The sequence below is a fragment of the Phodopus roborovskii genome, unplaced genomic scaffold (genome assembly GCF_943737965.1).
Source record: "Phodopus roborovskii unplaced genomic scaffold, PHOROB, whole genome shotgun sequence".
NCBI lineage: Eukaryota > Metazoa > Chordata > Mammalia > Rodentia > Cricetidae > Phodopus > Phodopus roborovskii.
In genome coordinates this window covers 11,927,689-11,939,096 of record NW_026126598.1, presented here as the reverse complement: position 1 = coordinate 11,939,096, position 11,408 = coordinate 11,927,689, and the positions used below count along the sequence as shown (strand labels likewise).

Here is an 11,408-nt window from a genome sequence, read left to right as displayed (position 1 = left end):
TGACGCCTGCGGCTTTCCTCTCTGCTCAGCCTGTCCTGTCCCTGTCCTTGTGCCCCCTTCACAGCTGCCCCGTGTGTGTCTTTGGATGGCTCATGAACCTTTCCCTTTCCTTCTTTCCTGTCCATGTTCTTGCTCTCTGCTAAACACTTCTTGTTTTGTTTTCTCAACTTGTCTGTCATTTGTTTGGATCTCTGGGCCCTCCTTACATTTCCTCCATACCTCCTTTTCTTTTTCTCATACCCCCTAATTTCTTCTGCTTAGGTTTCTTCCCCTACCTCAGAGGCCTGTTAAAATGCTTTCTTTTTCATACTCTGTCCAAATCCTAACCCTCAGCCCTCTCTCCTCCCATGGGCCTATCTGAGGCGTGTGGAATTCAGCAGCCCCTTACCATATTGGCTCTTTCCTGTCCCTTCCTGCCTTATCCCACTAGGGGAGAAAGGTGTCCTGCCTTTGGCCTTTTTTTCCTATCTGGTACACTTCAGGGGTTCCCTTCTGGCTCCACCTGGGGTGGAGGAGGGTTCTCCGGTCTGCTGAAAATAAGCTCAACTCTGAAGCATTGGGAATCTAAAGCTTGGCACACTAGTGCTTCCCACAGCAGTGGATGGAGCTGCCCTATAATCCCGGCCATGACCAGAGCCATGGTCCTCCTAAAACAGAGCTCTCAGTTCCTGGTTCTCCCCCACATCTTTCAAGAGCACCTCTGGACCCTTTTGGGGTGTTGGGTGGTTTCATTACACCCCTTTCTTGATGTTACTCCTTCAGTGGGTGTGAGAGGCTATGTTCTGCCCCTTTCTTGGGCCCTCCACACAGCCTGGTCTAGGCCTTAAGTAACTGCTTTGTTTCTTCCGCCCTGCTTGCATCTCCCCTCAGGTTCGATCTAAGTACCACCCTGATGGGGTGGGAAAGCGCCCGGCAGGAGGCCCACGAGGGCCCTGCAGAAACACGACTAGGGTGTTTCCTGTCCCTCATGGAGAGTGGCTGGTTTGATAATCTTCTTTTGGACATAGACAAAACTGATGCCATTGTGAAGATGTTAGATGCAGGTGTGGAGAAGCGAGAGGCTGGGAGGTGCTTGGCTGGGAAGAAAGCCAGAGTTCTTGAGTTTGTGACCTCTGCTTTTGTTGTCCCGGTAGCTGTCATTAAGATGGAAGGTGGCACAGAGAATGATCTCCGAATCCTGGAGCAGGAGGAAGGGGGGAGCAGGCAGGCAAGCCTGGGAGGCCAACAAGAAAGAGGAGAGGCCGTGTCGGACCAGGCCCGGGGGATGGCGAGCGCAAAGTCAGCGATAGGGATGAAAAGAAGAAGATGGCAAACAGGTCAAGATGGCAAGGGTTGACAGCTGGAACATTCATTTGGGAAGGCGGGGTGGCTCTGACGTGTCAGAAGGAAAGATTGACATTTTCAGAAACTCTCCCCTCATGTAGGCTGAAAATGACAGTTCTAATGATGATAAAACTAGAAATCTGAGGTGATGAGGACAAGGAGGAGAAAGAAGAGGCTGAGAAGGAAGCCAAAAGGTAAGTGTGTCTGTATGAGGCCAAGGTGTCAGAGCCGGACCCTGGGTCCTGATTGGCCTATTCTGTTGCTCTCACAGGGCAAGGAAAGCTGAACCGGAAGCACAGTGGTGATGACAGCTTCGATGAGGGCAGTGTGTCTGAATCTGAGTCTGAGTCTGAGAGTGGCCAAGCTGAGGAGGAGAGAGGAGGCAGGTGCGCTTCCCTTGTCTTGTTCCTCTATTTTACAGCATGAGCTGATTGGGGGGGGGGTTGCTCCAGAGATAGTCTGACTGGTGGGAAGGGGTCCCTGTGAGGTGATGTCCCCAGGTAGTAACTGCTGCTCATCCAAGTGAATGATAAGGTTGTATTAACTCCTGGTACCTGCTTCGAAAAGGGATGCACTTAAGGAAAAGGAGAAGCCAAGGAAGAAGATAGGGAGAAGCCTAAGGATGCCAAGGGGCTGGAGTGTGGGCCCGGCCCCTGCACAAGGCGCTTGCTCTCTCTTCATGCGCAACAGCCCTTTAACATTTCGAGGAGCTGAGATCATTTCTGTAAGTGGGGACATTGGTCCCGAGGGGCAAGCTGAGGCTCAGATCCTTCAGATGGCAGGCTGCCTTTGGCATAGGGAGGCCTGGTTTGGTGTGCATTGTGGTTCTTAAATGTTGGAGGATGAAGGGCACTTGGCGAGGGCAGGGATTTCTCTGTTAGCTCTGGCTGTCATGATTGCTCTATAGGCCCGGCTGGTCTTGAACTCAGATCATCTGCCTCTGCCTCCCAAGTGCTGGTATTAAAGGCGTGCACCGGCACCGTCCGTGAAGGGCACTTCTGTAGGGTTCTAAAGGGGTGGAGATGAGGAGGGAGTGGAGTCACAGTGTGGCATTTCTTTTCCTTGGTTCTTGCAGCTTGTAAAAGATACCCAGGCTTCATGCACGTGTAGCACAATCGGAGCCCCCAGCCGAGAGGAGGGTGAGGAGCTGGACACCTTGGGGGTGGTGCAGGGAGACAAGGCAGTGAGTGGTCACACTGGCTGCATCCCAGGACCATACTGACAAGCTTTCTTAGTGGGTTTTTCGCCGTGGCTGGGTGACTTTTGACAGCAGTGTCAACATTAAAGAGATGTTGGAACCTGCAGAACATCCGAGGTAGAGTGCTTGTTGGGGCTGCAGGAAGCACGCCAGGTTCTGCCTGTCCCCCCTTCATGTCCCACTGAGAGAAGCTGTGGGGCTGTGACCATGTTCAGCCCCCTCTAGTCCCCTGCCCTTGGGGGAGTCTGGGTTTAACCACCAGGTTCTTTAAGGGCCCTGTCTTCATGTGCAGCATCTGGGGTAGTCATTGGCCAGTCTGTTGATTGTGTGTGTGCCACCTACAGCTCACGTGAGTGTGAACTGAGTCCCGGTGTGAACAGAGACCTGACCCGTCGTGTCCCATAACATCAACGGCATCACACAGCACAAGCAGATAGTGCGCAATGACATCAAGCTGGCAGCAAGCTGATCCACACACTGGATGACGGGACCCAGCTCTGGGCCTCTGAGCCAGGACACCTCCTCGCCCACAGTCGGTGACTCTGGGATTGTTTCCAGTACACCCATGGCTCCTTGTGCTCCCTCTGCTCATTTTATTTCCTTAGACTAGTTACACTCTAAGTAGTGAGAAAGGTAAGAAGTGTAGGACAGTTCAGTCTGGGACTGACTGAAGAACCAACCGAGATAACTCACTACTCTGGGACCTGCTCATCTTACCCTTCCATTGACCTTGGGTCCCTACCCCACAACCTCCATTATTTGCCCTTTGTCTGGTGGGTGTCTTCCCCATCTGTCAGAAATATCAGTTATTTCTGGCTTAGGAGCAGGAAGAAGTTCAGGAGTGTGACAAGTGGTATAAGTCCATCCCTCTTGATGTCCCAGTTTCTGGGTTGACTTTCCTACCTCATTGTCGATCTCATCCCTGTTAGAGCCTGCCATCGCAAAACCCCATCCTGAAGAACATCACTGATTACCTGATTGAGGAAGTGGCGCGCGGAGGAGGGAGGAGCTACTGGGGGCAGTGGAGGGCCCCCACCTGAGGAGCCTCCCAGGAGGCAACCCGGCAGAGATCAATGTGGAGAGGGATGAGGGAAGCTGATCAAGGTGCCATTTGTGTCCGTCGGGGTGGAAATTGTGGCCCTGGGGGTGCAGGGCTGAGTAGTGACCTGTGTCTCATCTCCCTCCAGGTCTTAGATAAACTCCTTCTCTATTTGCGTATTGTGCATTCTCTGGATTATTACAACACTTGTGGGTACCCAAATGAAGGCGGGATGCCCAACCGGCTGCGGCATAATCCACGATCCGAGCTCCCATGCTAAAAAACCGTATCAGTCTAGGAGAAGGTACACTCCAGGTCCCTCAAGTCTTTCGTGTCCAACCTCTGTCTTCTCTTGACCCTTCTCAAAGCCTTCTCTGTTATCCACACAGTGCTGGAGTGGCAAGAAGACGTTTTGAACAGCTGGCCCCCTGCTGAGTGTGCGTGAATCCCTTTCTGAGGAAGAGGCCCAGAAGATGGGTCGTAAAGACCCTGAGCAGGAAGTGGAGAAGTTCGTCACTTCTAACACACAGGAACTGGGCAAGGATAGAGTGGCTATGTCCTCTCAGTGGCAGGGCGTTGGGTCTGGGATGTGGAAAGAATTGGGTGGGTGGATTGGGGAGGTGGCTTTGGGCAGCAAGACCCCTAAAGGACTGGAGGAGCTGTATGACCTTCAGGTGGGGTTCTGGAGGAAACAGACTGCAGCAGGCTCTGTCCTCATCTCGTCCCTCTCACCAGGGTCCTGAGTTTGTACGCAAACATATCTTCAATAAGCACGCAGAAGATCGAAGGGTGAAGAAGGAGGTGGCATTTTTTAACTTCCTTACAGATGCGAAGCGCCCAGCTCCGCCTGAGATCAAGCCAGCTCAGCCACCTGGCCCTGCCCCAGAAGTAGATACGATCCATGGGGGCTGCCACATCTCTTCCTTTGCCAGAAGTGAACCCCACTAACCTCCAGGCCATATTCCTACAACTCTTGTCATTCCCCTCCCTCCCCCTTATTAATTCATGTTCCTGTCCCTTATTGTACTCCCCAGGCCTGACCCCAGGACTTCAATATCAACACCAAACACCACAGACCTTGATGCCATATGGTCAGCCCCGGCCTCCAATCTTGGGCTGTGGAGGTGAGTCAACAGGCAATGCAAAGGCTAGATGTTTGTGGAGAGGAGGGCTACAGAGTTTAGCTAGGCTGAGGTTGAGGTCGGTTTTGGTTTCAACCTGGGTCTTTCTCATAGCTGGTGCTATCCGCCCTGCAGTCCCAATATGGGAGGGCCTCCATACCCCCACCACTCCATATGGTGCGGTGTAAGGAACTATGATGCTTTTCGAGGCCAAGGAGGATACCATGGGAAACCTCGGAACAGGTGAGTATGCAAAAAGAGGCCCTGGCTTCTTTCCCCCTCTCCTGACCAGGGACTTCTGATATTACCTGTATTTCACACTTCCTGTCTCTCACAGGATGGTTCAAGAGACCCACGGGCCATAGTGGAGTATCGGGACCTGGATGCCCCGGATGATGTTGATTTCTTTTAAGCCGATCTACTTGCCCTCCACTCTACATCTACTACCATCGCCACCAGTGACCACTTTATCCACATCAGCTGAGAATTTTTTGTACGTTATTTTTTCCAGCTAAGTAAAAACTTACTTTGGTAGTGTCTCTTAACTGTGTGGTATGCCTTCTTTCCCCAAAACAGGCTGGACCATAGTGAGCGGAGTATGCAGTTTATTATTATTTCCAGAGCAGTGTCTGTAACCCTGGCTGGCCTAGGAGACTTGCTGGGTAGGCCAGGCTGGCTTTGGAACTCAGATCTAGTTGCCTTTGTACGTTGTCCCTGTCCCCGGACTTTGGTGCTGGGGAAGAGACTTCTCTGTTGGGGACCTGTAAGTAGGTGCCTCTGACCAGACTCAGTTCCAGGGGCCTGTCCCCACAGTGCAGGCAGGGTGTGTGGAGTCAGGTTATTTCTGGTCAAGCACAGGTTGTAGAAGGAATTGGGATAAGGGCTTGCTGCTTACCTTTCGCCAGTCCCACCCATCCGGCAGCTTGCCGTTCACTCTGGCTTTTCAGGTGCCCCAGTAGTGAAGATCAAGTATCAGTACATAGGCTTCCCTAGCTGGCCCCTCACAGACTCCCAGCAAAGCCTTGGACTGAGCATCTGCATCCCCTCAACCATTACTGGGCCATAGCCCTCCTTGAAGTGGGAATAGAGCAGCTCGAGTTCTTCCAGAAAGCCAGCTCCACAGGGCACGTGGCATAGGCGCCCCTGAGGTCCTCCAAAGTGTTCAAGACAGCGCTGCGCTTCCACACGCCACAGTCAGTTCCAGGAGTCCCCGGAACCGGAGACTGTCGCCCACATGTCTTCTAGGGCAGCCTGTATGGCTGCCATCCCGGAAACACCTTGAAGGGACTGGCCCCTTTGGCCAAAGAGCACAGTGTCTACGGGTGCGATGACATCCCCCAGCCGCGGTCATCCAGTCCATCACGCAGCCGTAGTGATAGTAAAGGTAGTGGCCCGAGACGAGGGCCAGTCGGGCTGGACTCTGGCAGGACCGAGCCAGGCCCAGGTGCCGTCCTTCAGCAGCTCTCCAGGGCGCTCAGTGGGGCGCTGTCACCGAGACGGGACAGATCCGGGTTCTCGGTCTTTTCTGGGGCTATCGGCGGGCGGGATGGGCGTGCGGAACGGGGAACGCTTACAGAACATTGAAGCGGGAAAGGGGCCACAGGTAGACACCGGCCCAAGAAAGAACCTTCGACAAGGTGGGCGAGCCAGCCTTGCTGCGCAGTCATAAGCTCCGCCTCAAGGGCGGATTCGGCGCTGCTTCCGCCGGATGTGCACCAATACTGGGGCTAAGATTGCCAGCGTCTCAGTGACTCGGCCCCCGCCCCAACGGCCGGCAGTCGCACAGAATCCAGTGGCTGTAACAGTTTATTGGCGGCCCAGAGGGGCGAAGAGGCACCCGCAGAAGGAGTTCGGCCCAAGACATGCACAAGATGGGAGCCCCTGGTGGAAGAGAAGTCCACAGATTGGGCAGGGCCTGGGGCTCCGGTTGTATTACATCAGAACCCTTAAATAAATAGTATATGTACAGCTAGGGGCTCGGGCAGGGCGGTGGGATCTGGGGTTCCCCTCCCCACCCCGGGAGTCTAGGTCTGAGCAACAGCGCTCCTGCTTGCTGTAGTGGTCGAACTGGTTTTTCCAGTGCAGTGTAGGAGCTCCAGCGGTGGAACTCGGCCTTCCACTGGCGCTCCGCCTCGTCCAGCGTGTCTGCGGCCCGGGACGCCCGGCAGGGGTGGAGGAGGAGGCTGAAAGGGTCCGGCAGCGGAGAGGGGGTGTGAGCGCACACCGCACACGCCACGAAGGAGGCCGAATGGGTGGTGGAAAGAAAGCAGGATGATCGGGAGAATGAGAGTAAGTGGAGGAGTGGCAGGAAGGAGACAGGAGAGAAATGATCGGAAGATGCCGAGGAGGGACAGGATCAGAACGGAGGAGGGTCCATGGGTTGGTGGGGAAAGAGAGAAGATACCGAAATGGTTGGCGGTTACAAGCCCCATTGGCTGGCGTTATCTAGCCCCGGGCCCTTCTTCCCTCTCAACATCGAGCTCAATTTCCGATGATAGTTTTACATTAAAAAGAAATGTTCGCTTAAACAAGGTGTGTAGATCCATGAGTCTGTCGGATTTGTCTCAACGGGAAGGGAGTCGGGCGCTGTATCCAAGAGAGGGGCCATTTCCTTCCTCCCAGCCACATGCTGAGTAAGAGAGTCCTTTGAGGCCAGAGGTTAGAGGGTGTGATGCAATGGAACCCGGGAGTGGAGAGGAAAGGAAGAGAAAGGGACAGGGATAAGTCGGGGCTGGGCCTGGGGCCTTTACATGGGCAGGGCTTGGGCAGGTGCTGAGGAGCCTCCGTGGCTGGGGGAATTGAGAAGAGAGGGGATTACACCCTGCCTTCCGGGCCTGCCCCCTCCCTTCAACCATGCCGCCTTGTCCGTTCCCTGTTCCCCGATCCCGCGCCTGCCGGTGGCGCTGAGCAATTCGGGAGAAAGCGATTCCAGAAGGCGCAGGTCTGGCATGGACCCCCGCCTACACCTCAAGGGCTTCAGGTTCAGGCTCACACATGGCCCTTCAGGCTCAGGAAGTGGTGTATGGTGGCCACTGTAGGGACTTGGAGTCCCGAGGGTCGTGGGGTCCCTACCAGAAGGAAGGGAAATCTCAGCCTGCCTAGCGGGATAAGGAATGCCGGCGCTGGTCCTCTTCTAACTGGCCATTTTTCGAGCTGATCATCCTTCATCTCTCTTCCCCCTACCCCTAGCCAGCCCCCTCTCTCCCTTCTCTCTCCCCTTCCTTCTCTCTCTCTCTCTCTCTCTCTCTCTCTCTCTCTCTCTCTCTCTCTCTCTCTCTCTCGTGTGTGTGTGTGTGTGTGTGTGTGTGTAAGCGCGCCGCGCATGCCTCATGTCACTGGCAATACCTCTGCCTCAGTTTCCCAGAGTGCAGGGATTACATGCATGGGACACCAAAGAGTTTCTTTCCACTGGACTTGTCTCTTTCTCCACTTCCCTTTGTTTTCTTGTTCCCTTTTATTTTTCCTCCTTCCATTAAAAAAAATACTTTCTAGCTGGGCATGGTACCACATACTTTTAATCCCAGCACCCCAGGAAGCTAGAGAGGCAGGTTTATGTGAGTTTTAAGGCCAGCCTGTTCTACATGGGAATTTCCAGAATTCAGACAGGAATACATAATGAGACCATATTTCAAAAATACAATGAGATTCACAGAATTTGTGCATTTAGCTGTGTAGGTAGTTGCAGTCCTGTCTCTACAAATAAATATCACCTTTACTTTAGATGACACAAAATCCTGATGCAGTCAAGGGTTTGTGCCTGCTAGACCAGTAAATATAACCCAAATCCTTTTGCCTTTCTCTCTCTCATCTTTAACATTTTTTAAAAATGACAATGGCGATGAGTGTGTGTGTGTGTGTGTGTGTGTGTGTGGAGAGAGAGAGAGAGAGAGAGAGAGAGAGATGTGGAAGTCAGAGGTAAATTTGTGAAGTTGATTCTCTGCTACTTTTATATGGGTTTCAGCGACCCAACTCAGGCTTGTAAAAAAATTCCTTTTTACCTGTTTTGAGCCATTTTGCAAGTCACCTAGCTATGTTTTGCAGTGCTTGGGATAGCCTCATATATTTTGTGTTCCTTAACCTTCTACCACTGAGCCATATTTCAACACTCACCCCAATCCCTTCTGATAAGCACCTCACTATGTAGTTCAAGCTAGCCTGGAACTCTATATATAAAAGTGGACTGACATCGTCTATCTCCCAGTGCTGGGATTAAGGTGTCCAGCTGTTTTTGTCTAAGGACTCACCCATTCTGCCTCACCTGTTCTCTGCATCATCTTTGGCGTTCTCTCCATCCCCTGTACGGATGGTTCCCTTTTCCACTATCATCCATAGGCACCCTTCTCCCCTGGACCCCTAGAGCCATCCCCACTCCAATACCACTGACCCTGTGCGGGCAAAATTGGTCGAGTATTTCATAAGTGGCTGAGCAAGATTCTCTCCTCCACGTGGTGTAGTTCAGTGAGGGGGTCAGAGGGAACCAAGATGAACTCCCGATTTCATAGCATGGGGCACCCCATCAGAGGGCCAAGTCAATGTGGAGGCGCGATGTTCAAAGATGTAGGCATAGACTTGGGGCCCTTGGGCAGCCAGTCGCCCAGCCAGCTGGGCCACGGGGCACACCTAGCGATTGTGGTCGCCCATGCACTCATGGCATCCCTCAGGTGGGCAGGGTCCTCAGGGTACAGCCAGTCTGTATAATGTAGGACCACAGCCTCGGCCGCCAGGTCACTTGTTGGGGTACACCCATCTTTGGAAAAAAGACAGGAACTGAGCCCGGCTGATGAGAAATTCATTGTAAAGTGAATCCTGGGACCCCGTAAGCCAGAGAAGTAGGAGCCCTCGTCCTTCACAACACCCACCAGCACCTGAAGATAGTTGGAGATGGGGGAAAAGGATGGAGAGATGATGGGCAGACAGAAACAGATGAACAAACAAATAGCTACGAGATGAACCCTTCCAGGGCCAGAATTACATAGAGTAAAGAGTAGGAAAGGGGACAAGCATGGAGAGAAAAAGAAAAATATATATACCCTAGTTTCCTTTTTGCCCTTGACGCCACTCCACAGGGAGGGACTGACCTTGGGACCCACACACTTGGACTCTAACAGTGGATGTGCAGTAAGCCCTCATGCTTGGGTCTCTGGGGAAGGGGGAGCAAGGACGAACCCCAGAAGAATCTGGTCAACCATTAGTCACCTGCAGGTCTTGAAAATCTCCAGCATTTGATGAGGGCCTCTGGTGTGTCACACGAGAAGTCTCAGAATCCACCACAGGCACCAAGGAAAATCTGAAAATACTTTCCTGAGGCAGCACATGCCACTCGTGGTCCACAGGTCCTAGGCCCGCAGTGTCCTCAGGCAGGCTATCAGCTCTGTGTCATTGCCACCAGCGCCACCTGGGGGACAGCCCACTAGGCGGCCCAGCAGGGTGGCCCTGCGCCTGGCCCTACTCCTGCACCCACGCGGTGGCCCAGGGCCCATTGGGTGTACCACTCTGCAGGACAGCCCTGTGGAAGAGGCTCCGACTGGGCAGGGACAGAATGTGCATGCCCACGAGGCTGCACCTGCACTCCTCCCAAACAGTGTCACTGACATTGGGTTTCCCCCAAAGGCTGCAATATTTTCTTGCACCCATTGCAAGGCAAGCCGTTGATCGAGCAGGCCTACATTTGTAGGGGCTTCTCTGCTGCCCTGGCAGGGCCACGAAACCAAAGGTTCCTACTCGGTAGTTCATAGATACCAATAAGTCCCCTCAACCTGGGCCACGAAGCGGCCATCATACACGTCCAAGGAAGATGTCCGACTGTAGAAGCCGCCCCCATAGATCCAGATGAGGGCAGGTGCAGGCAAGTAGGCCACAGAGTGTGTCCATACATTAAGATACAGGCAGTCTTCACTCAGCTCTCGGTTGGAGGTTCCACATCTCAGTACCCTCCAGAAGCCAGGGTACAGGGTGTCCCCGTATTGGTAGCAGACATTTGGAAGGTGGTAGCATCGAACACTCCTGACCAGGGCCGCTTGGGCTCTGTTGGCCGAAAGCTCCCCGTGAGCCTACAGGTGGCTCTGCAAAGGGGGTACCCAGAAAAGCTGAGACTGGGCCCCCCGGGGGGCCTTCAGACGGACGCCTCTCAACTGGCCCCCTCTGACCGTCACCAGCAGCTGTGGGTCTTTCCGGCCCCTCAGCCCTGCCCCCTCCTCCCAGGAGAGATGAGCAGGAAGAGAGTGGAAAAAGCAGGGAGGGTGTGTGCAGGGGATACCAGGAAGGCCTCATGACTGCCAAGACAGGCGGGTGTCTGCTGGGGAGAAAGAAAGGCAAAAGGAGTGAAAGCTGGAGGCAGCTCAGAGAGAGATTAAGTAACAGTTTTGCCGAGGGTTATCAAGGAGTTGCAGAGGAGGTGGGGCCAGATTGGCAAGGGAGGAGAAATGGAGTCAAACTAGGAGAAAAGACTGAGCAGACAAATAGAGGGGAATACAAGATCAGACACACACACACACATACATACACACCACAGCCACCCACAAGTACAGCCAACTGAGATAAGACCCGTTAGAGCATACTCTCCCTTCCCCAGCAAGTTCCAAGGCCTCCCATACCTCCGTCCCCTGCCTCTGTGGCACGGCTAGAGACCCCTTGCATACAGCCAAGGTTGGAAGGGCCTCAGTCCATGCTACCCAGGCCTCAGGACAGGGCGGAGCCCTCCAGAAACAGGGCCCTTCAGGAGCTTGCA

At 53.7% G+C, this 11,408-nt stretch overlaps 3 pseudogenes; 1 reads left to right on the top strand and 2 right to left on the bottom strand.

The window, feature by feature from the left end:
• Positions 1-870: 870 nt before the first annotated feature.
• LOC127236932 (serrate RNA effector molecule homolog) lies at positions 871-5,093 on the top strand (annotated as a pseudogene).
• Positions 5,094-5,529: 436 nt separating this feature from the next.
• On the bottom strand, positions 5,530-6,262 carry LOC127236931 (ufm1-specific protease 1-like; annotated as a pseudogene).
• Positions 6,263-6,358: 96 nt separating this feature from the next.
• LOC127236930 (acetylcholinesterase-like) lies at positions 6,359-10,972 on the bottom strand (annotated as a pseudogene).
• Positions 10,973-11,408: the final 436 nt, after the last annotated feature.